The sequence below is a fragment of the Desmodus rotundus genome, chromosome 4, assembly GCF_022682495.2.
Source record: "Desmodus rotundus isolate HL8 chromosome 4, HLdesRot8A.1, whole genome shotgun sequence".
NCBI classification, from domain to species: Eukaryota; Metazoa; Chordata; class Mammalia; order Chiroptera; family Phyllostomidae; genus Desmodus; species Desmodus rotundus.
In genome coordinates, this window is record NC_071390.1 from 15,336,715 (window position 1) to 15,360,793 (window position 24,079).

Below are 24,079 nucleotides of genomic sequence, written 5' to 3' on the forward strand. Positions count from 1 at the left end.
TACTAGAGACCTTAAAAGCCTTGTTTCTTAAAGATCTCACTTTTAAAACGTAAACGTCTCTGGAGAAGCAGTAAACTAATCAGCTACATTTCAACAGGGATTATCTGAGACAGGTTAGCCACCTGGGGAGTCAAGAAGGGGGGCGGGGAGGCAAAGGAAAGCTAAAAAGGGGGTGTTGAGAAGGCAATCTTAAGAAAACCAAAGACATATTTGTCTAGTTGTCAGGTTAGCCTGGATCCATGCCACTTAAAATCATCTCACAAATCTTTGAGGTTGCCAAGCCCTAGGATACTGTAATCATAGGACACCTGTGTGTCAAAAGCTCCCTCAGTCACCTGTGACAAACACACACAGAAGTATATAACCAGCAACAGCTGTTGGGAGCTGTAAGAAATTGGCAGAGGAATACCAATCAGATCAATCAACACCATTTCTTGTTTGCTCATTAGTAGAGCGTGTTCCAATTAGGTCAGTGCGTTCCAAATTCCACAAACCTGAAAAAAATGTTTAATAAATAAGACTTTTGTAAGGGGTGACTAGAATAATGCAAAAGTCTGGACAATTTGTAAAAGCTGATAAATATAAGAACATTTTATCTCTGAGATGTTGTGATATTCCATGCACTAGGACAATTATGTCTTTGGTTATGTTAAATTTGTTAAAGTTCAACTATAACTGTAAACAACTTTCAGTCAGGTAAGAAAAGTCTGTGTCATATGCTTTGCTTTTTTGCAACTCGAAAAGTACTTTCAAAGTATGTAATGTAAAGTGTAACCAGATGCTGTTGGCAAAGGACTAGATTTTCAAATGTGACTGATTTCCAAGAACATTCCCATAGATATGGCCTATATTGGGTTGAGTATAAAGTTTTGAAAGGCTCACATCTAATCTAATAATCTGTCCAGAGCTCTTCATGCTTCCCAATGTCAATGATGTCTCAAATTTTCAAATAAAGTAAATTTATCAAAACATACAAAAATAAAAAATATACATGATGGGGCAAAATAGGTTTACAGCTGTGAGTATGCAAAAGAGTTCACTCTAGTATTATTTGTCAACAATTGTATTATTTTCTATACAAACAACTGTAAACCTACTTTTGTCCCACCTTGTATGTATGACTGAAAACTCCCTCCTAAATAGATTCAGAACATGCCATACAGCTGATGTCATTTTACCTAAAAATACAAATTGATGTTAATGCCCGAATAATAACAACAGGTCACTTGCATTATAATGTCAAATTCAGTCACAGAGTGGCAGTTTTTCTTCCATTTAGAAGTTTTCCTTAGTTCCAACTACTACACAAGTTTATAAGCATTAGTATACTATTAATTGGTAGGCTAGCTGTGCAAAAATAGATGTGAAACATATTTAAATTCCAAATTGCAATAACCCTTGTGATAGAACTTAAGGAAATGAAAAACAATGCATTTGTATCTTATCAAGGAAAAAATAAAAAGTATCTTTAATAGTTTTTTCCCTTAATTAAAACAAATTTAGAAACATTTACAGATGCTATTTGAACTTATTAATGAAAAAAGCATACTGAAATAAAATTATTTGGAAAAATTCATTTCTCACTATTTAAACAAAGTATTTTACATCATCACTTTCTGACCCTTTCAGATAATGGTCCTGAATTAAAACCTCAATTAACCAAAATGCTTAGGGACTAGCTTATTCTAGAGAAACATTGAATCCTAGTCAATACAGTACATGGGCTAAGTTTCTTTAAAATATTCCAACATACATTTTCGCCATGCCTCCTTCCTCTTCCTCTCATTAGCAGAGATTTGGGAGTAAGGGATATAAGTAAACAATAATCACTTATTAATTTAATGTAAATTTTCTGAGCACCTCATAAGTACCAAATACACAAGTTATACTTTACACGTGTAACCTTATTTAATCTTCATAGCAACTTACGAGATGGGTAGTTTTATCCCAATTGTACTTATCAATAAAGTAAAAAGGATCAGAGAAAGTAAGTAGCTTGCTCAAGGCCAACAGGATTCTAAGTCATTATCTGTCAAATAGCAAAACCCGTCCTATTTGGACTACCCAGTGCTGATTCTTCCTTTTCTACCCCACCTCTCCTCACTTAAGCACAACCAACTGAACTTGCCCTCCAAATTTCTCATTCAAAAACATTTTCACTTCTTCAGAAGTACTCATTTTGATTATCACATTATAAAGGCAAAAAAATGGTTAAAACCATCATGACTGAGAATGGCTTAATGCTTGTTTTTCTCTCTAAACTGTTTCATTTTCCATCCAATTATAGAAGAGTATAGTAGAGATGGCAAAACTTCAGCGCCCCCAAATAAACTTCTAGTGGAAGACTCCTCAGCACTGATGTGGGACAAAGGAGAAAGATGTTCTAAGGCTATGCTGTCCTGCTTGGTAGCCACTAGTCCTATGTGACTACTGAGCACTTGAAGTGTGGCTAGTCCAAATTGATATGCGCTATCGTAAAAAATACACAGAGGATTTCAAAGACTTGGCATAGAGAAAAAGCAAAATATCTCATTAATTTTTCATTGGCTCAATGTTTCCATGAATCAATATTTCATTAATATTGATTACATGTTCAAAGATATTTTAAAATTGTGTTAAATATATGATTAAAATTAATTTCACGTTTCTTTAAAAATGTGGTTACTAGAAAATTTAAAATTTACATATGTATTTTTGGGGAGGGGACAGTCATCTAGGCAATTCCTATGAGACTTCAAACTATGCAGGCAGTTTGTTCAAAAGTCATCCCTGAAGAGAAGGCCCAAGCCCTTATGATCAAACTCTTAAAAGAAAATGTAGTAGGTGATCAAAAGAAAAACACTTTGGGAAGACCCACATAATTATTCTGATCATAAATAGCAAATAAATGTCAATTCTTATAGTAGTAAGCCAAATTAATGTAGCCTTCTCTTCCATGCTCCCCCAAAATCATTCCAACTTCCAACTTCCATCTCCCTCTTTACTGCTTACAGCTTGTGCAAGTGATACTACAGTCTTATTGGGGCGATCACTTGTAAGGAATACAAATGTTGAATCACTATGCGATACACCTGAAACTAGCATAATACTGTTATATCAACCATAACTGAAAAATAACTTTAAAAAAGATAGTAGCGTCTTCATTCTGAATATTGATTCTAAGTGCAGTACAGTAGACTAGGAAGATACCGCAGTCAACATGCACTGACTTTAGGGTGCCCCTAGAAGTTACTGCTTCCAACACATCCCCAAAATTTGTTTGTACTTTAATCATTTGGTTCTCTCATTAGAGGACCCAAGGAATTTCAGGCAATTGAAGTTTCTATTTAATAGATATTTTATTTTCTATAAACCAAAATATCAGAAAAAAGCACTAGTTGAAGTTTTTAAAAATATTAGTAAGTAAATTAAAAGCAATATTACATGGTTTTCATAAAACTGAACTACAAGATTTTTAAATACAGACACTGTCACCATGAAACACAGCTAATCCCCAAGCAGTTTAAATCGACTTTATAAAACACTGACTTCGAAGTTCTCCAGCACATACCTTGACCTTGGACCTATTCCTATTAAAACTGATTTAAAAATAGATGGACATCTTTTATACTCCTCGTAAGATCAAAAGCAATTACATTTTATTTAGACGCCCACCATAATAATGAATCTCCTCAGTTCCTCAGAAAGATGTATTCTAGAAGGCCTTTTGAAAAAATAAACAAACAAAACCAGGCTATCTTGAACACTGCCTTCTAAAGCTGTTGTCATGGACCAAATGCAACAGCCAAACATTAAAAAAAAAAAAGCTGCTCTGACAGATTCCATTCAACATCCTTGGTATGACGCAACATACACAAAACGCATTCTTGATGGCTAAAATGTATTTGATAAGTGAGTTTCACCATAAAATCAGATTAAAACTAACATTTCTAATATGACCGTTTTCTTCCTTGACTGTGCCTTATGTAATGCCCCACTTACTTGAAAATAATAGAAAATTGGGGTCATAAGTTCTAAAATCTATTTTACTAAAACAAATGACCTAAAACTTTCTTTTCATGGGAGGGTGAAACTGTTTCTCATTTAAGTATGTTCTCTTCCAAAAGAAAATGTCAAGGCAGCCAAATACATCTAGTTTGAATTTTCAACATAATGTTCCTAAACATGTCAGAAACATTTACCATGTACATGACTTGCATCAGTGAAGAACACGCAAAAACTGGAATACACAGAAGATCAACATAGCTTTTTGTCAAGAAAACGAAGTTCAGATTCCAGACTTTTGAAATAACTTCTTCACAATACTTCCCTGAATTCAATGAAAGATGTAAAGAAACCAAAACAAGGATAGGTACCAACTATTTCTTGAAAAGCATTTTCAAATCCCTGAGAGAATGAGGTTTCATCCTGTCTAAACCCTGCTCTAGGAAAGGTCAAATGGAATTCTGGAGAACACCCTCAACTCCAGAACTGCCTGAATGGGTTAAGATGGCTGGTAACGGTAAAGTCACAAAGCATTAGACTGAGAGTCAGGAACCTCAGTTGTGAGTCTAAAACATGTCACCCCACTCAACCAGACCAGGTCCATCATACATAAGAGCAGGTGGGGGTTTCCAAAATTCTGTGAGTCTAGAGCTCACTCCCCTCTTTCCTCCTATTTGCCTCTCCATACTTTAAAGTTTACAGAAAATTCCCACTTCATTCATCATAGAAAGCCTGAATGATTCACACAAAGCAACAATTTTGGCATTCACAACATCATGAATTTATTTAATACCACTGACTGTATACTTAAAAATGGTCAAAATGGCAAATTTAACGTTATGTGTATTTTATCAAAAATACTGGAAGACAACAGACACCCACGACTCCAAAATGACATCAGAAGACAAGAGACACCCAGTGACTCCAAGATGGCATTAATTGTACCAGTGAAGGGAAAGAAACTCATGGATGTTAAAATAGGGGAGTGCCAAGCTGGATACTGATGCAGGATTTCACCCCAAAGGTACTGTTGGAGTATCTCGAAGAGGCTACTACCAGTATTACAGCAAGCATGTCAGTGTGAACAAAGAAAGCATGCTGGAGTTTCTATGGTGCTGGCAGCTTCCATGCTTTTCTTTTTCTTCAAAGAGAAGGCAGAACTTTATTTATTCACTCAGCTAAGGACTTCTTCTTTTCATTGCTTTTAGAGAGAGGAAGGTAGAGAAAAACATTGATGCGAGAGAGAAGCATCAATTGCTTGCTTCCTGAATGCGCTCAGACAGGGGACCATAAGCACCCGGACCAGGGATCGAACCCTCAACCTAGTTGTATGTGCCCTCACTGGGAATCAAACCCGCAACCCTTCGGTTAGGGGATGAGGCTCCAACTAACAGGCATACTGGCCAGCCAGGGGTTACATGCTTTTCAGCTACTTCTTTTCTTCCAAGGAACTCAAACGTAAGTGGCTTTGCAAGGGGGCCCAATGTGGAGGGCACACTCCACAATCCTGACTATGATCTTCTTTGCCAGGCACCACTCCTTGAGGAACTTGATGACTAATGAATCCTTTCATATCTTAATTGAGAATAATGCCTGATAAAAGATGACTGCTACAAAAATAAAAATACATTGGAAATTTTAAAAATATGACTTCCCGCTATGACTGGTGTGGCTCATGTGGTTGGGCACAAAGCGAACAGCCACCGTTTCGATTCCCGGTCTGGGCACACACCTGGGTTGCAGGTTCGGTCCCTGGTTGGGCTCCTGCAAGAGGCAACCAAAGTTTCTCTCCCTCTCTTTCTTCCTCCCTTCCCCTCTAAAAATAAGTAAATCTTAAAAAATAAAATAGGACTATCCACCCCCCCCAAAAGAACATAAGAATATTATTTATAGTTTCTGCTTAGTAGTTACATTCTATTAAATACTACCCCCCTCCCCCTACAAAAAGGTAGGAAACCAAGGCTAATAATACCAAGTTTAGAGTCAGGTCATTCCAAAGTTTGCGAGAAAATCTTATGATTTGGTGGGTGGCAAAAAGCAGTCAACAAAATAATGCCAAGTACTAAAACAATTAAAAGTAAAGTTTTAAAAGAGGTCCAGTTCTAGCTGGCATAACAGGGTAGATACACAAAGATGGAAAAGGCTGAGGATTCCTCACCTCTACTTTGCCCTCCCTACTAAATGGGTTTCTGTGGGAGCCGCTCTCAGCTGGAATTTGCTTTGTTAGCATGCATCATTTCATAAAAGTTATTTGTCATTGCCTAGGGTAAGATATGAGTAAAAGACAATCACAATTACCACCTCCCACTTTCCATACCTCTGCCTTAAGTGGGGGTGGGGTAGGGGGGAAGCTAGGAAACACACTCATTAATAAAAAGACACAATGGATCTAGAAACCACACTTAGGAAAAAAGAGCAGGGTACTTCCCGAGGTTGTTCTAGGCCTAAAGCTATATTTCTTATGCAGCAATTCACCAGTGTAGGCAGGCTAAGTCTTGATTCAGGAATTTAAAAATAAACAATGAAAAATATCTCTGGAACAATATACAAGAAAGGAGGAAAGCTGGGGTGACAGTTAACTCTTCACTGTATACTCTTTTGTGTCTTTTGGATTTTGTTCCACTTCCTTGTATTTCATACTCAACAATTAATTTCAAATTTTAAAAATAAAATGGATTTTATAGAAATGTGACTCAAATAGTAAGTATACCTTAGAAACCAAGATAATAAAATCATTCTTGCTTTTTAAAAAACTGAGTGCTCTTTACATTTCTGATTTTAAAACTTTTAATTGTATTTTATGTCCATAAAGTAGTTTTAATTTTATTGTTACTTTTTAATAAATAAGTCATTTTAAATATTATTTAATGTTTAAAATGTTTAAGCACGAAGGCGAGTTTAAATCTGGTACTTTCTCCTATCCATTTATAACATCATCGCGTCCTAGTACAGCATCCTCTCTGTCAAATGTCCTATTAAAGTGAGTTACAAACAAAAACAACCATGCTGCTTGCAAATGAGCTGTGAGCTGGTTGTTTTACCATGCAAATGTGCAAAAAATGTTACTGCACTGGGTTCTCCACTGAATTTACACAGCAAAAACAAGTGATTTTGCAATGTGCTTCTAACTGTTACTTATCTCAATACACACTCACCACAGGTTTACTTCTGAAGTTCTGAGATGAACCACTAAATGTCATTAAGGGGAATCTTAAGATGGCACAATGACTTCCTGTAATGACAGCATGCAATATTTGGTATTGCAGTGCTCAATGTCTTCAATTCTTTTTATTCCATTACACAAAAATTTCAAATGAAGGACAAAAACACAGCATAGAGAGGCAGTTTCATTTGGAAACAAAAAGACTATTCTTTAGCCAAAATGTTGACTATTCAACCATTTCCAAATGCACAAATGAGAACAAATCTGAAGATCAGACAATTGGGTAATAGCTGACAAGCAATAAAAATGAAAAAAATTAAGAAATGGTCAAGTTTCTAAAGTCTTTTATGTATGGTAAGGAAAAGATACATTCAAAACTTGCTGAATCTACCTAATTTCTAGGTAGGTTTACCTTCCCTCTGTCACAAAGCATTGGACGTGGAGTAGAACATACACGCCTAACTCACAGACACAGACAACAGTGTGGTGATGGCCGGAGGGAAGGGGGGTGGGGGCTGGTGGAGGCAGGCAGGAGGGGGTGAAAATAGAGACATCTGTAATAGTGTCAACAATAAAAATAAAGAAAAAAATTATGGTAATGGGGAGAGTAAGACACACAAGAATGCTTGTAATTCCATTCACACAGAAGGTTTTTTTTTATAAAAAGGACAAAACTAGATAACACCAAAAAATGGAGTGAAATGCAACATTTAAATTTCTATCCTGTGATCAAATGTTCCTTCAACCATGCATTGTTCAGCAAAATACACAGATTTCTGCTTCCAAAATATCCCATTCTACCCCTTCTAATCTCAAAGCCATGGCCTTTGCTCATTTGCTTATCTCTAAGCACCTCCTCACTTGAGTCTTTGCCAACACTCTATAACAATATTCTTCACAACACCAAATCTCATACAATCTCATTATGCCTCTCATCAGCTAAAATAAATGCCACAGAATAAAATCTAAACTTCTCGAAATAGCACCCAGGGCCTTTACGATTTGGTTCTTTTAACCATCCTTTCCTGCTCCTTCTCCTGCCACGAAAGTCCCACAGAGCCACAAGCCTTTGCATATTCTATTATCTTGGTCTGTAATTCACCCTCCTCTTCAACATTTGAGAGATTCTCTAAAGATCAGCTAAAATGAACTGTGCCTCCCTAGTGAGAGGCACATTTCCCTTCTCTGCGCCCACCTGCACTTCCTTTAAATCACAGCTGTAGGCTGGCGGGTGCTGGCGTCTGTTACATCTCTCTTCCCTACCCCAGTTCTTGTCCAGTTCACATATGCTTCCCTCAAAAGGCTGAAAACATATCAAACCATTCAAATAATATGAACCTCTACTCTCTAGATGTCTCCATTCTAATAAAGGACTATATGAATATCATCAATACATTCACAATACAGTTAAGGGGTGAATTTTATGGTATATGAATTACATCGTAAAAGTAACACTAGGGTAAGTGGCAAAAGAAAGTCAGAGACAATCCTTTCATGTTCTTCAACAGGCAACTCTTTAACAGGTAATAATGTTTTTAAGGAGGTAAATATCATCGTGGGCTGGCTAAAAACATTTAAAATATTGAGTTATTTTAGCCACGGCTGACTAAAATATTGAGTTATACGTATTTTAAAATTATAGGTATGGAGAAAAAATTAAACCATCTTTATTGACTTAAGACCTTATAAACTAATTCCTACTCTCTGAAACCCATGGAAATGATCATCATAAGGCCTTCTTTTGCTTATCTAGGTCAGCTCCATAAAACTGGGTAATTAAAAATTTAGACTCATCCATGACTTGCCAAGGGTAAGATCACAAACTGCCCACTGATTTCTAACTGAATGATCAAAGTATCTTAACTCTGCCTCTTTAAGCAAATCAAGCTAAACCAGGTTTAGTGCAACAATTCTGCTTCCTCAACTTTCTCATGCAAAAGCAGTTCTATCTTAGAAATAAGCTCCAAATAAGTTTGTTTTCGTTGTTCTCGTGTACATGAATGCACACACCCTTTTTTACTCGTATCTTTTTTTAAAATATGAGATAAAATTCACTCTTTTAAATTGTCCACGTTCTACAACTTTTTCATCACCCCAAAGGAAAAAACGTAGTACCCATTAAGCAGTCACTCCCTATTTCCCCAACCCCAGCCATTGGTAGCCACTAATCTGCTTTCAGTGTCTTTGGATAGGTAGGCCTATTCTGTACATTTCATAAACGGAACCATACAATATTGGCCTCTTGTATCTGGCTTCTTTCACTTGGTATGTTTTCAAGTTCACCTATGTTATAAAATATAATCATGCTTAACTCCTTTTCATGACCGAATAATATTCCATAGCATGGATATATCACATTCATTTGTCCATTAATCAGTTGGTAGATGCTTAGGCCATTTCTACGTTTTGGCTATTTGAATAATGCTACTATCAACATTGGTATACAAGTTTGTTTGTGTGAACATATGTTTTCACTTGAGTATACGTGGGGGTAGAATTGCTGGGTCATAATGATAACTTATATGTTACTATTTTTAACCATTAAAGCACATTAGCTCTTTGAAGAACAACCAAACTGTTCTGTTTTACATTCACACATGTTTTTAAAGGGCACTAACAACACTATTTTTATTTGTACATTTTCATTGAAAGCAATTGTTCTATCTGTAGAGAAAAAGATTTCCCTTGGGACCAAGAAGTTGGTCCTTAGAAGTTAAAATAAATTCAAGGCTTTAAAGATAGAATAAATGCCTTCGATGCATGAAGATGTAAAGCAATACATCAAACCCTTATTACAGCAAAGTTTAATCTAGTCACCAGAGAGATTACATATTTTAAAATGAAAGAGAAAAAGAACAACTCTCAAGTGTATATAGTCAGCCAATAACTGTGCACTGATCTCTAGTCACGGCGACTTCCTCCTCAAAATCTCCAAATAGGTGTCTAGTAGACATTTCCAACTCAGTATCCCTCAAATTGAACTCCTATTCTTTCCCGCACCCCAAACTTGTTCCTCCTCAAACTTCTGCCTAGACGCCAAACCTTGGTGTGAAGTGTGACTTCTTTCTCTCACATGTACCCCCATATCCCAGTTAGTAAATCCCACTGGCTCTATAACTAAAAATACCTAGAATCCCATCAATCCCACCATCTCCACCAGGTACTAGATCTCACAAGGTTAATGCTTCAGTATGGTCTAGCGGCAAAACACAGCCAAAGGAATTGTTTTACAAGCTGTGTCATATCATGTCCCACTTTTGTTCAAAGTCATCTAGTGGCTTCCCCAACACCCACCCCTCATTCTGTTTCACCCCTGCTAGGTACACTGGGGCCTCAGGGCCTTTGGGCTTGTTGCTTGTTCCCTGTCGCCATGGTCTTCTCCTGCATATCACGTACATTCTCAAGTCTTTGCACGTATGTCACCTTCTCAGTGAGGACTTCACAGTAATGACAATTTAAATTTGTCATTACCACCTCTAAACACTCTCTTTACCTTCCTTCCCTGTTCTATATTTCTCCATAACATTTATACCCATACAGCACATAGTTTACTTGTTTGCTTGTATTTACCTCCAAGCACATAAACTCCATTAGGGCAGGGGGGCTTGTCTATTTTGCTTACTGCCGAATTTTGAGCACTTAGAACAGGGCCTGGCACATAATAAGTACTCAATGAATAGGTGAAAAAATGAGAGGAAACATAACGCTGCTCAGAAGAGATCTAAATAGAGGTCAGAAAAGTATTTATGAGGAGCTAATGTACTAAACATAAAGTTAGGATGAAAATGGAAAGCACCATTTCTAGAAAAATATGCCACAATGTGTCTATGGTTTGCTATCCTTGCTCATTTCATTGTTTTTGAAATGGACCTGCCCATTGTCCAACGCCAAGAATCCTTAGCTTCTGAAGAAACGAAATAAACTCTGGGAGTTGACAAGTTCCTGAAGTGATAATGTCCTTTTCTCAACTGCCACATCTATGTAGAGGCAAAGACTTACATGGCCTTGGACTTCCGTCAGACTCACTCCCCGAACCTTCGTACGGCATACTCAGATTTCGTGGCCACCTTCCGACTAAAACCACTAATTGTTGAATTCACCTTCCTTGGCAGTACAGTCACAGCACATTCCAATGGTGGAAATGAAAGTTAAGGTGATCTATCTTACTCCCTCACATATTTACATATAAGAAAACTAAAGTTAAAAAAAAGGAAATAAAGTGACTTACTTCAGAATATCTTGAATAGTTACACTAAGTGTTGTCAAATAGTAAATGATAAACATCGGCAAGTCTAAGAGTATTCAGACACCTTGGAACAAATCATCTAAAATCCCAAACCAGACAATGTTATTTACAAAAATTAAGTAGAAATGATTATATCTCATAATATCAACAACTCTATCTATACACACATTAAATTTAAAAGTTATAACAGAGTCACCAAGAGAACTAGACTCTTAGCATTCAGCAAACAAAGTAAATGATGGACAAATGTAGGTTTTTTAAAGATGTAAACCTCTTCCCTAAAAGAGACTTTCCTTGTCCAGTGGTAGGAATGATGAGAATTTCTAAAGTTTTTTTCCCAACTTTCCTAAGCATTTCTAGTAGTATAAGGATGTCTCTATGAACTAGTCGTTTTCATGTGGGGTTCAAAGAGACCGTGGTTAAAATCTGCACTTTGTTCTTCACCACCTTCATCACTCCCTCCACCCACCCCCAACCGCTGCAATATTCTAATACACTTCCTAGGGAGGTATGTCCTTGGCACTGTCACTGAGAGGAGCATGTTCCAGCCTTCAAGTGACTTACAGGGGAAAGAGACTGTGAACCACTGTTATCAACTATCTCCCATCATGCTACAGAAAAAGAATTGTTATTTTCATAGACCATAATTTCTCACCAGAAACCTTTCCGTAGCCCGCACCTAGTGAAATCCTACCCTGTCTCTCAAGGCCTACCCCTGTTCCTCTTTCCTGGGAATCTTTTTCTGACCATCCCATCTATGGTGCTCTTTTCTTGACCAGATGACCTGTGACATTTGTTATCTGTACCTGTCATTTAGTACATGACACACTGTCAAGGAACATCTCTTGTACTGTCATCTTGGATGTAGCTGACCTTTTCTATGTTTGACTTGAAAGTCAAGTCAAAATCCCAAGGAGTTATATAATTGATAATCCTATGGGGGTTTTCTGGAAGGTAAAGTGTTAATTCTCTTACATATGAAGGGGAAGAGTCAGAGGTCCTAAAAAAGTGATTAGGCTTAAAGTACACAGCACAACCATCACTGGACTGCAATCTTAGAAGCTTTGGTTATACAAAACCGTAACTCCCAACCTTTCAAATAAGGATGGCTTTTAATGTTGAAATGTTTTTAAAAAACAAAAACACCCTCAAACAGTAGTCAGGTATTAAATATCTCTTAATTGAGAGGGTACATGTATTCAAAAGTACATGTGAGGTATGGCACTCATTTGGTCTACAGAGCATATTTGGTGTGCACAAGAAGTTGAGGTCCCCCCAGGACCTCAGACTGGTACTTGGTTGAATTTTACTGTGCTGTGGACATGGGATATTACTGTCATATCAAAAAGTATTATTATCTAACAATATTTAGGAGCAAGCAAATACAGAAAGACAACTAAAAAACCCCCAACCCACTCCAAACCCTGCATAGAACCCTTCAGTAACTCAACCCCATGAAGTACCATATTCTAAGCATATAGGAATATAATAAACTTTCCTTGTGATTCAAATGAATAAATAATATAGCATAAGGAACAAAGAAATGAACATTATAGACAAAACCAACTAGCAAATATTTGAAGGTCCATCTCACATACAATTCCTAATTCTAGTGAAATCTCAATCCTATTTACCCACTTCATCACCCTCTTAAAAAACAAACAAGCAAACAAATATCCATGTGTTCCAGCAGATGCAGAAATATTCTAATCTTGATTCAAGTCTTTTGTGCAGTCACCAATAAGAACAAGCTTAAATTAATTAGCAATAAAGCATAGTGTTTAGAGGAAATTGGCCCTGGGCTCAAACCTTGGCTCTGCCACTTATTAACCGTATAGTCTTGGGCAAGTTACTTAACTTCAGATAATTTACGTCAAGTGCTGAACATGATCCTAGACTGGTTTTAAGGGATAAAGAAAAATAGTTACTGATTAATTAAGTAATTATAATAGATAAAACAACAAAGATATTCTTCTTATCATAAGAATTTCAAAGCTTCCTTTCAATTCAAGTCAAGTTCCTCTTATCTGGCCCTGATAGGGCAATCCCAGGCGTCCTAAATCTCCCCTGACCTATTCTGGTTCTACTACCTCCAGGTCTACCCTCAGCTAGACCACAGGCATTTTCTGGAAATTTGGAAAAACTGGGCCAAAAAAAGAGAGAAAGAAAAAACAAGAGCCCACTTGAGTAAACCAAAACAACAACAAAATCAACTTAGCAAAAATGAATTTACTCAAGTAGGAATCACTGCCTTAAAAACTAAGGCAAAGCAAAAAGCTAAGAGAAAGAAAATAGTCGTCTCTTAAAACCCTTAGCTCTAGTTAAGCAAGTGATCTGTTTGATGATTTTACGCCCAAACAAATTTTAACCATCATTATCACTACTGTCTGCATGCACCATCAATAACCAGAACCACTAATGATGTATGCCTCATTAAAATAATTTTCTTTACCACGTTTAAGTTAATAATGAGTTCACCACTGCTATGCTATTTTTAAGTATAAAGTCTCAACAACTTCTTAGTTACTCCTTTCCCATGCATTTCAACCAGTGGAGAATTAGTTCTTCATCATGTCTAGGCCTCCTGCTGGGAAGCATAATTAAAATTAAGCAAGCAGCAATTCCGCTTGGTACCAAGATTCTGTCAAATCCTTCAATAAAGCTGAGTCTGGTTTCTCAAAGCCAGATGAGAGTTTCCTAAGCAAAACTTGGGGCTGCTCAACTTGAGGAGGCCATTCAGTAGATGGCACTCTTCCCTTTGGGCCCAAATTAAGCAAGCTCAAAGAAACATGTTCTTTGACGTTCAGATGTGATAAAAAGCAGGGATTCTCTCTTCAAAGTACTTAACTGATCGTCACAATCCCTCCAGAAATACATTCATCAAAAGCAGATGGTCCAACCAGACACTTTTAAAGAGCCCAGGAAAGTTCAGATTATAAAACATCAAACACAACATAAAATCACCTTAACTTAAGTGATTACCAAGTAATCAGCTTCTCAGAGCCTTCACTATTTTAAGCAGATTTCACTGTTCTTACTCAGGCATAAAATGTTCCTTCCCTATTACATTGTACTATACAGGTGACAGCCTTTCAGTGGCCAGCAACCAACCAGATCCTTGCCTATCTATTGAATATTTCATTAGGGTATTTAACGGTAACACAGTGTTTAGAGCTGTGATTTTTTTATCATTATCAACATTCACTATGACTAATAAAAGATGTATTGTTTTCAACATTTTTTGGTTGCAAATAATTTTTGATACTTAAGAAAAATCAAACACCCTAATACAAAATTATTATAGATATAGTTTTGCAAAAAAAAAAAGTGTGTAAAGTAGTATGGATTTCCAATTCATTAATTATATGTGTTTTACTTTAATACATAATGGATCACAACTATTACGTGATGAGTAAGGTTTCATACATCTGTTTGAGACCTTTTATTAAAATTTAACAAGCTGACAGTTGTTAGCTGTCAGGAATGAGATGGAAGGAAATTCCTTTTAGTCTAACCTCCGATTGAAAGCCAAACTTTTCAGCAACATGATAGGACACACCTTAAAAATTCCACCTTTCTCTAGGAGAGATAAAACTCAGCAATAAAAGTCATAGAAGGAAGTTAAGAGGAAAACCGTTTTAAAGTTAAAAAACAAAACAACTACAACACACTGAAAATGGAGAAAATAAATGACTCATATGCTAACCTCACTGCCGATCTCTCTCCCCCTTTCACCTCTCATCCTTAATGCACTCAAGCCCATTCACAAACCCACTTGAGCTCTGACCATCACCCTTCCCCAGCCATTCCTTCGATATTAAAAGGATGACCTTACACAATCCTTTTCTTATGTATTAATAAGACAAATGAGATGAAAAGTGACAATGCAGTTAACAGTTGCTGGCTCTAATTTCTGAAGGCTTAAAAGTAGAGTGTTCTTCAAGAGTCTCTGGGGGAGGCTTTGATCACAAAACATTTAGACATACCAAATAAACTCCATTACTTTCTCCATGAGGACACTGAGTAAACCCACCTTTTTGCTATGGCATTTAGCCATTCCAGAAGATCAGATAATGACAGGATGAGAATATTGTATGGAGAAGGAGAAAGGAAATGCGGAAATGCTGTCCTTGCAAAGGATGAGCCGAGCCACTACGGAAGAACTTCACAGAAACATTGCTGATGATGACAAATTAAAAGCATACATCAAGTCCCCAAGACAGTGAAAAACTCAGCACTTCTCTAGCCTGATTGCTTTCTACATGGTTGGAATTCCAGCTCCCCTAGCAGGCAACCAACAACAGCCGTGGGAGCTGAATAAAGCAAGCTCTGAACTCACATCTGCACTGTCCTTCCCCTCTTCTATCCAAGGAGGTGAGTACTTCCTGGGTGGGAGATGGGGGAGTAAAAAATTATGAGAATAAATTTAAAGGGGTGTGAGAATTACCAAAAAGAGTAAGTTCACACATGTTACTTAGAGTTAGATTTTCATCTGGCTTAATTCACTGCTTGCCTTAATGTTGACTTGCCTTAGTGCACATTGTGAGCATTAAAACTTTTAAATTTTGTTTTATTACGACATACAGTATACTTCTTGAGACATTGATTTTAAGAACATTATGTCGTTACTGCCCTTAAGTGTCTAAAAAGTATTTTTACCCCCTGGCTGGCTGGTTGTAGAACATTTTTATCCTATGGAAATCATGTATGCCTACTGCAGAAAAAGTGAATTTCGTAACCTGAGGTTCAAACTGTAGCCTTGTTTGAGGAGGTAGCAATCTTAAATGCTAGTTAATATACTACCTATATATACAGCAATACCCTCAGGCCCAGTTTCGGGCAATTTGAAACACACAGGTTTCAAAGTTCATTCTATGTCAGGGAATCTTACCATTCACAATTAAGCTTAAACTTATGCCATTTATCTTTTAAAGTAAATGTAAAGTTTACGGTGGTGATTCGGATCACACTGACATCATGTGAAAGCTCAATTTAGATCTAAATTAATTACAAAGATATAACTATATTTCAAAGCCTATATATCTTTTACACTAACAGTACAGCTTTCACATAGTTCAAAACTAGTCTGAACTATCTTCCTAAGAAGGAAATTTACTAGAATGGTAACCTTTCAACACCAAAGATGGGCTCCATCCACTTTATACCTTTTGGTGGTCAAGTACTGACAGCCACATTTATTCTTTAAGGTTTCTAACATATTCCTCATTAAAGTGCTCCTTCAGTTTAGTAAGTAATGTCCCAGAAATCTAAAAGAGATTATTAATATAGCTTTTCAAAGATACCCGACAAAAAATAGTTTAAGGGAACAAGAGACTCTGATTCTCATCTATACTATCATCTAAGGCTTTAGGGTAATTTACATAGTACTTTCTTAACATTCAAATGTGTTCAATTGTATAAATAATTTTGAACATTTTGAATCTTGTCCAGTTATTTAAAAAATCAACATTATTAAAATACACATGAAATAAACAAAGAGTTCCCTCAAACTCTTTTCCTCTAACACTTCTGGTTAATTTTTAGTTACAGTTCTTGTTCTATGCATACTGTTGGTACTCAAATATTGCCTGAATGTCAGTTGAATAATTTTTAACCTTACCTGAAAGGAAAAGTATCTCCCAAGTGGCATGTTTACATGCATGTGTGTCCATAACTAGCTACTGCTGAAAGAAAGAAATAATTAAATTCATCTAATTATTATACATAAGGGGTAGCGGATTTTTTCCTTTCAAGCCACCGTCAATCAAAGACTTCTAACTTATATGATTTAGAAAGGATTCATAACACATACAACACATTACAGTAAAAATTCGAGACTGTGTTGGCTTTTGGCCAAGAGATTTTAGTCTCTGGCAGAACCCGAAAGTCTACATAACAGTTTCATCTGCAAATACTCTGGCATGGACTTCAAGATCAAATGATAAAGCCTTAACACAGAAGACGTGAAAGAAAGTATTAGGGCCCTCATTTCAAATCTTGATGACATGACGCAGCCTATGACGGCTCAATTAATTTCAAATAGGGTGTCTAGGTTTCAATGGGAGAATAGCACTCTGGATTAGACATTAACATTTTTTTTCTATTCAAACTCTACAAATGTATTATTTCCAAAGAAATCAGAAATAGCAATGATATTAATTGTAGCCAAAAGATTAGTGTTTATCTAATGTAAAAAACAGATTAGTTAGTAACCTGTGTATTAAAAACAGTGTGAGCTTCTTTAATTCAACATATGCTTGTTTTTAAACATTCTTCCTTATATTACATCTCACTAAATTGTCAACAAATGACTTATCAGCTCTCTACAATAATAACTGTAAACATTACTTAAAATGGCTCCTAATTTAGGTTATAATTTATTTGCTTGACCTATCGACTACACTGGTGAAGCCGCAACACAGTTTCTTGAGGAATGTGAGTGGCAAAGTATAAGGCACAAGTTTTATCTTTTCACTTCTGGCTAATTTTAGAAGGCAACTCAGGGGGAATTTAGAGCAAATATAAGTTGAAATCCCTCGCAGGTGGATAGGGTGTTGGTAATCAGAAGATCAGGCTCAATGATTTAGTGCAGAACCTGAATCTCTAGTATGTGCATTAGTGCCCACTGGGCCAGTTGGAGCCCTATATACCTGGCAAGCTTAAAAAAAAAAAAAAAAAAAAAAAGCAGCGTTAGTGTAATTAGTAATTAAAAAGATAACATACTCCAGCTCAAATTCTAACACCCTAGCTAAACATATGTTGCGAGAATCCTCTTCCACAGTCAAAGGTGATTCCACTTAATGCAGATTAATCGCCACCCTCCAGATTTAATCACAACCTGTTGGCGGTATTAATACAGGAGGGTGTGGCTAAACATGACACATGCACACCTGTAATCTTGGGGATACTGTGAAGTATCACTGATTTGCAGCTGTTACTAGGGGTATAATGGAGTTTAAGGGCCCACTAGTTACACGGACTTATTTCTGAGCCAGGTCCTGGGTTCAGAACCAGCCTGTGCCATCTGATAGCTGTACGCCTTGGGTAAAATACTTAACCTCTCTGAATCTGTTTAGTCATTGGGTTGTCATGAGGATTAAGTGAATTAAATCATATAAAACTGTGCCTGACACAGAGATAGAGCAAATAAATATCAACTGTTACAGATATTTGCTGAGTCTTCACTTGGTGGGTAGTATGATATGACCACCTTCAAAAAAGGGTCATTTTATATACTGATGATGGTATACACACAAAGCACTTAGCCCCAGACTATATTCTAAACACCTCACATATAACTGGGTTAAGCTAAGGTTCTTTTATTACTGTTCCACAACACTCTACAAACTCAGTTTGTTCAGAGTTGGCTTTCTCTGCTTTTATGTGATTTCTTCCCTCAACAGAAATGCTCCAGTACTGCTCCCAGGACCGCCAACAAAGTGCTTTGAGGCAGGTGACACTAAACAGCGAACAACCTGTATAGGCTTAGGTGTGAGAAAAACATACAAGATAGGCCCACTTCAGGAAGCCTTACGACCTCTGATGTTGAGCCCCACCTTGCATATAGGTTTTAAGATGGTGTGTAGGAGGTGAGCTGGTACTATGTCCTCTTACTCTCAAAAGACATTTTGGCCCTGGCTGGTGTGGCTCAGTGGATTGAGGGCCTGTGAACCAAAAAGTCGCCAGATTGATTCCCAGTCAGGGCACATGCCTGGGTCGTGGGCCAGGTCCCCACTTGTGGGTGTGTGAGAGGCAACCAAGTACACATTGATGTTTCTCTCCCTGTTTCTTCCTCCCTTCCCCGCTGCCTAAAAATAAATAACTAAAATCTTAAAAAAAAAATTCTGGTTTTACAAAGACCAAACCCATACTTTAAAGATCATTGAGCAGAACTCACATTAGTTCCAGTGTAACATTATTGAAAAAGGGGGTTAGAAATAGCAAAGTATACAATATAATTTTCTTGTTCTTTTTCAGAACACAAAATTTATATTCTGAAAATACAATCCTTCTATCATGCAATATTTCCTGTTATATGGTCACCTATGTCACATGTCAAATGTTTACCAAATGTTTCCTGATGTCACACATGTAAAAAAGCTATGAAAACCTGAATGCATCATAACCGACTATCCCAAGGAGTACTGAATTATGTTTAACATTCAAAACAGACATACCACTTTTTTCTTCTTCAAAGCAACTACTACCAACATACCAGCAGGTCAATATTAAGAGTTAGCAGGCTGAACTCTTTAGAAAGATGGAAAGTTTAATGTAGCAAAAGTGGCCATTTTTTTTCCTGGTCCTCCCTCTGAAAAGTTAATGTGCTTTATTTAAGATAAGGAAAGTGAGTTGCAGCGCAAGTATAATGCAGTCGAGACTTAGATATAAAAACTGGATGTATGCTCCAAAAGCAACTCAACCCTGTAAATGTGTCCATCTCATACCTAATTACACAAAAATTTTAATAGCATCTTAATTTTCAAATGACAAATTACACTGTACTCTTATTTTCTTTAACAACACCCTCATTAGAAGTCTTCTAAAGCCAAAATCAGGATGCACTGGGCATGATGCAGAAGTATTCGATTCCTATTCCAAGAAAAGCAACCATTTCATACTAAGTCTAAAAGGTATAACTTAATGTAATCGTGCACACACATGTATGTAGCTGATTCCAATCCCCAGGACCTTATCAACTCCTTCCTCAAACTTGCATATAATCGCCTTTAAAAGCCTCTTGGTTGAATTAAATTCCATTTCTCTCCATGCCACTCCAGCAGTCAACTCCAACAGCACATGTGCCAAAGAAATCAGTGGTTTTCCTTACGCTCCCATTTTAAACGGGCACCCAGTTGCAATTAAATCTCTGCAACAAAAAAGTTCACCTGAGGCCATTCTTGGCATTTTAATAGAGGTCTAGCTTATTTTACCTGTCTCTATGGTCTTGCCTCAGCTATAATAGCATACCTCCAAAGAAGCTGGACGTGCCCCAAACACCAGCAAACCGGACCTGCTGCCAACTCTGCTTGTCACCCCGGGTAGGAAGCTCAACCTAACGAACGTGTGTACGTTTCCAGGGAATAGGGGTGGTGGTGGGGTGTGTGTGTGTTGGGGGATGGGGACGCGGATTACAAGAGAAGGTGGTTGAACACTTTCAACTTTTAACAAAAACTTTTTTTTAAATAAGAAAAGCAAATCAAACCAAGACTCCCTCCCTTACCTGCACCTTTTCTAAGCGTGAGAACCTCCCACCCTCCTGGCGCGCACCTTTAGAGTTTAAGGCACCCGGGTCACCGAAGCTTCAGCTAGCTCTGGATCTTTAGAACTCCCCGCCCTCCCGGGGGAAACCAGAGGACGCCGGAGAGAGTCCGGCCCACCCCGCGGCTCCTAGGGACACCCCGCGCAGATCCACTACCCTTAGCCCAGCCCGAAACTCCCATTCCCGCCCCTGGGAGGGAGAGGGGGTCATCTGAGGCCGCAGGGGCAGCCAATAGGAAGTCCCCTCGGCCCCGAGAGCCACCGCGCTCTCTACACCCGCGCGACCCCTTGGAAGGGTCCCCCGCACCCTAGCCCGCGCAGACGACCGCCATCCCCGCCGGAAGGAGGGGCTGAACCACAGCGCCTTCTCTCTCCTCAGGATTACCTTGCAGTGCTCAGCCGGCTTTGTGCTTACTCCCTCTTTCTCCGCGGCCGCGGGTCCGGCAGCGGCCGCCCGATCTGCTGCCGCCGCTTCTTAAGCGCCGCACGGCTCCAGAGGGAAGGGCAGACTAGGGGAGGGCAGAAGGGGCGGGGGCGTGAGAAGGGAGGGACCTGGGCTCGGAGCCCCGTGTAGCAGGAAGCAGCGACACCTGAGTCGCCGAGGCCTCGCGCTCTCGTTCTGTTTTTAAAAATATAATTTAAACCCCACTCCGTTCCCTCCCACCCCTCGTCTTGGCGACCGTTAGGGACTGGCGGATCGCGCTCTGGCGTGACTGGCCTAGCGCCCCTTGAGCGCCCGTGGCCCCGCCCCTAGGCCCTCAAGCATCCCTGGCTCCGCCCTCCAACGGCCCGCCTCTCGCAGCCCCCGCGTGCCCCTGGCTCCGCCCCTCGGGCTGCTGAGCTTCTTGGACCCACCCCCTGGGAATCACAGTGTGTTCCTGACTCTGCCTCCTGAAGGCCACGCCCCTCTCGGTCCCTCTTGCTCCCCCAGAGCCTTGGCCCCGCCCCTTGCGGCCCCCATCAGGTTGTCTGGCACCAAGTCAGTGAAACCGCGGACCCCGGGGCCCTGGGGAGGGCTTGGCGCGGGGCGGCAGCCAGACACCTCTTCCTCCGGCTGCGCAGCTCGGAACCGCGGCGTCCCCTGAGGGTTGGAGGGGAAAACTACCCTGATGGAAACCCGACTAAGGAGGGAGGAGGGACGCCTCGGAAATGTCGCCCGCCCTAACCTGAACGAGAGCCCCAGTTCCGGAGGCTTAGCCGTCTCTTTCGGAGTCAGCCTCTGCTGGCCACACTGGTCGCTGGGTCTTCAGGGTTAAGTCACTGCTGAGGTTCAAGCTCCGAACGCCCCCCATCGGAGGCGCCTGGAGTTTTCTTCTGAGCACAGCTGCCAGTGGGGGGCAGCTCTTCCCCCTTAGCTCCACAGAAGGGCAGAGCGGGGGCTCTCAATCCTGCTACACTTCGACCCGTTGAGGGTCTTCATCCCCACTTTGGCCTCTGGCCTTGTGACTTTATGAGTGCTGACCTCTTGGAAGCGAAAAGTCTAGGGACCGTCAGCCTTCAAAATGAATCTGGGGCCTGGGAAACTTTGCAACACGCAATTGCAGGGAGGTGGATCCATCCACAGGTGACACTGGGCCGTCCACCCCCGCCGCCCAGACGCGTTTCTCACCCCAACCTATTCTCCAAATAGACCTCCCAGCAACGCACACACCTTTCTCTGCCACCCACGACTTGCACATCCCTCCTGCTGCACCCGTCCTCCACCGGCACGAATCCACTCCCAAGCACACCCCTCCAAGCGCCATTCTGGTTATTCATGGTCCCTTGGGTCAACCCCACCCTAACACACACAACAAACTTCATTCCCCACCCTATATCTCTTCGTTTCCAAGGCACTGGCGACAGTCCATTTCATTTCCTCCCTCCTCTGCAGACTCTTCCCCCTCAAATACTTCACGCCATCCCCTCATCTTCCTACCCTCCCTCTCCTCTAAAAATGTGCTAATTAAAATGTAGTTTCCTTTTCCTACATATGAAGTGTGGAAAATGAATATTTGACACAAACTGTGCTTCATTTATCTTCGTTTTCTCTTTTCACTGGACTAAGGCTATAGAAATTTTAGTCTACCACCATCTCCCGTCTGCTCAAAATCTAACCATGCCTTTTGATTTTTAAATCCCCCTAAGGGATCGTGGGGAAGGCTTCCTGGTTTCGGGGAGAAAATACTTTTAAAATGCTCGGCCTGTCATTTTTATTTGGTATTTAAAAATATCTGCAGAATTTGAGAGAGATATTGGGAGTGGCTGGATGTTTCCTTGTATTTAAAAAGCAAAAAATGAAAAGCTTTGCATGCATCAAGGTTAGCCTTTTTATGAATAGCAAAAAAAAAAAAGTATGTTAAGAGCACATATCAGACAATAGTCTCTACTATACAGGGCATTTGCCAGTCACAAATCTAGACACCCCCCCACCCATCAAAGGAAGGCAAATTAACACAACACATTTTAAGCACGTCTGATGAGCAACCTTTTCCATGATCATTCCCTTTCCCACAGTTTCCATGCAAAAATGGATACAAAATCTGCTTACCCGCTGAGGATCCAAGGCTTTCTTGTGTCCAGGGCGGTAGACGCGTGTGTTTTCTAGGTGTGGATTCTGCAATGCTGCACAGAAACCCGCTGCAGCCTCAGACCCGTGGCGGCAGCAGAGGCAGCCAGCAGCCAGGAGCAGCAGCAGCAGCAGCAGCAGCAGCAGCAGCAGCAGCAGCAGCAGCAGCAGCAGCAGCTTCCCCCTATGCTGAGTAGTAAAGTGTGTGATGTGACTTAGTAGAGAGAGACTCCACAATTAGCATGAGGCGCTTGCTTATAAGAGAGGAGGCGGAATCTTTCTTAAAGGAATGGGTTTGGTTTTTCCTCCCCGCTATTGCTTCATAAGAAGCAGAAAGGGTAGAAGCAGAGTTTTTTTTGGACTGAATAAAGCAGTACAGCTGTGGGAGGTCAAGGTTAAAATTAACTGGGTGATCAAGGGACCAATTTAGTGTGAGTCAATGAAATGCTAGAAGCACTAGTTTTGAAGAACCCTGCTAACTTCAAACATTGGGGTCCATGGCAAAAATAAAGCCATGTGCCTTGAAACTGATTAGTATTTTCTGCTAATACTTAATGTTCAATCATTGCACCCAAATGAAAACTATATAGAGGGAGGTTATTTAGTATTTAATACAAGAATGTGAAAAGAATAATAAAACTCATTTATGTAATTGGAAGCATTTATGTGATTAGCAGAAGTCAAGCCCTACTAGCACTCATAAGCATACCTGGGATTTCAGTATCAGTATTAGAAAATATTATTGACAGAGGTTAATCTGTACTCATGTTATAAAAATCACAATATTATTTATAGAAAAACCAAAAATATATAATATCTAAAATAATTTTAGAAAATAATAGCAGAGTACTATGCTATTTCAGTGGCAATTCAAAGG

At 39.3% G+C, this 24,079-nt stretch overlaps 1 protein-coding gene across 3 annotated transcripts in view; it reads right to left on the reverse strand.

Moving 5' to 3' along the window:
* The window catches only part of ADD3 (adducin 3), a 127,063-nt gene extending 103,729 nt beyond the window's left edge, over positions 1 to 23,334 (reverse strand). Inside the window, exon 1 of one of the 3 annotated variants that reach the window (XM_024555646.4) lies at positions 23,185 to 23,334. The gene's annotated coding sequence lies outside the window, so the exon portion shown is untranslated. Of the gene's footprint in view, positions 1 to 21,039; positions 21,354 to 23,184 lie in introns of those variants that run through there. The other 2 variants (XM_024555645.4, XM_024555649.4) reach the window with 2 other exon arrangements.
* Between the last annotated feature and the right edge of the window lie 745 nt (positions 23,335 to 24,079).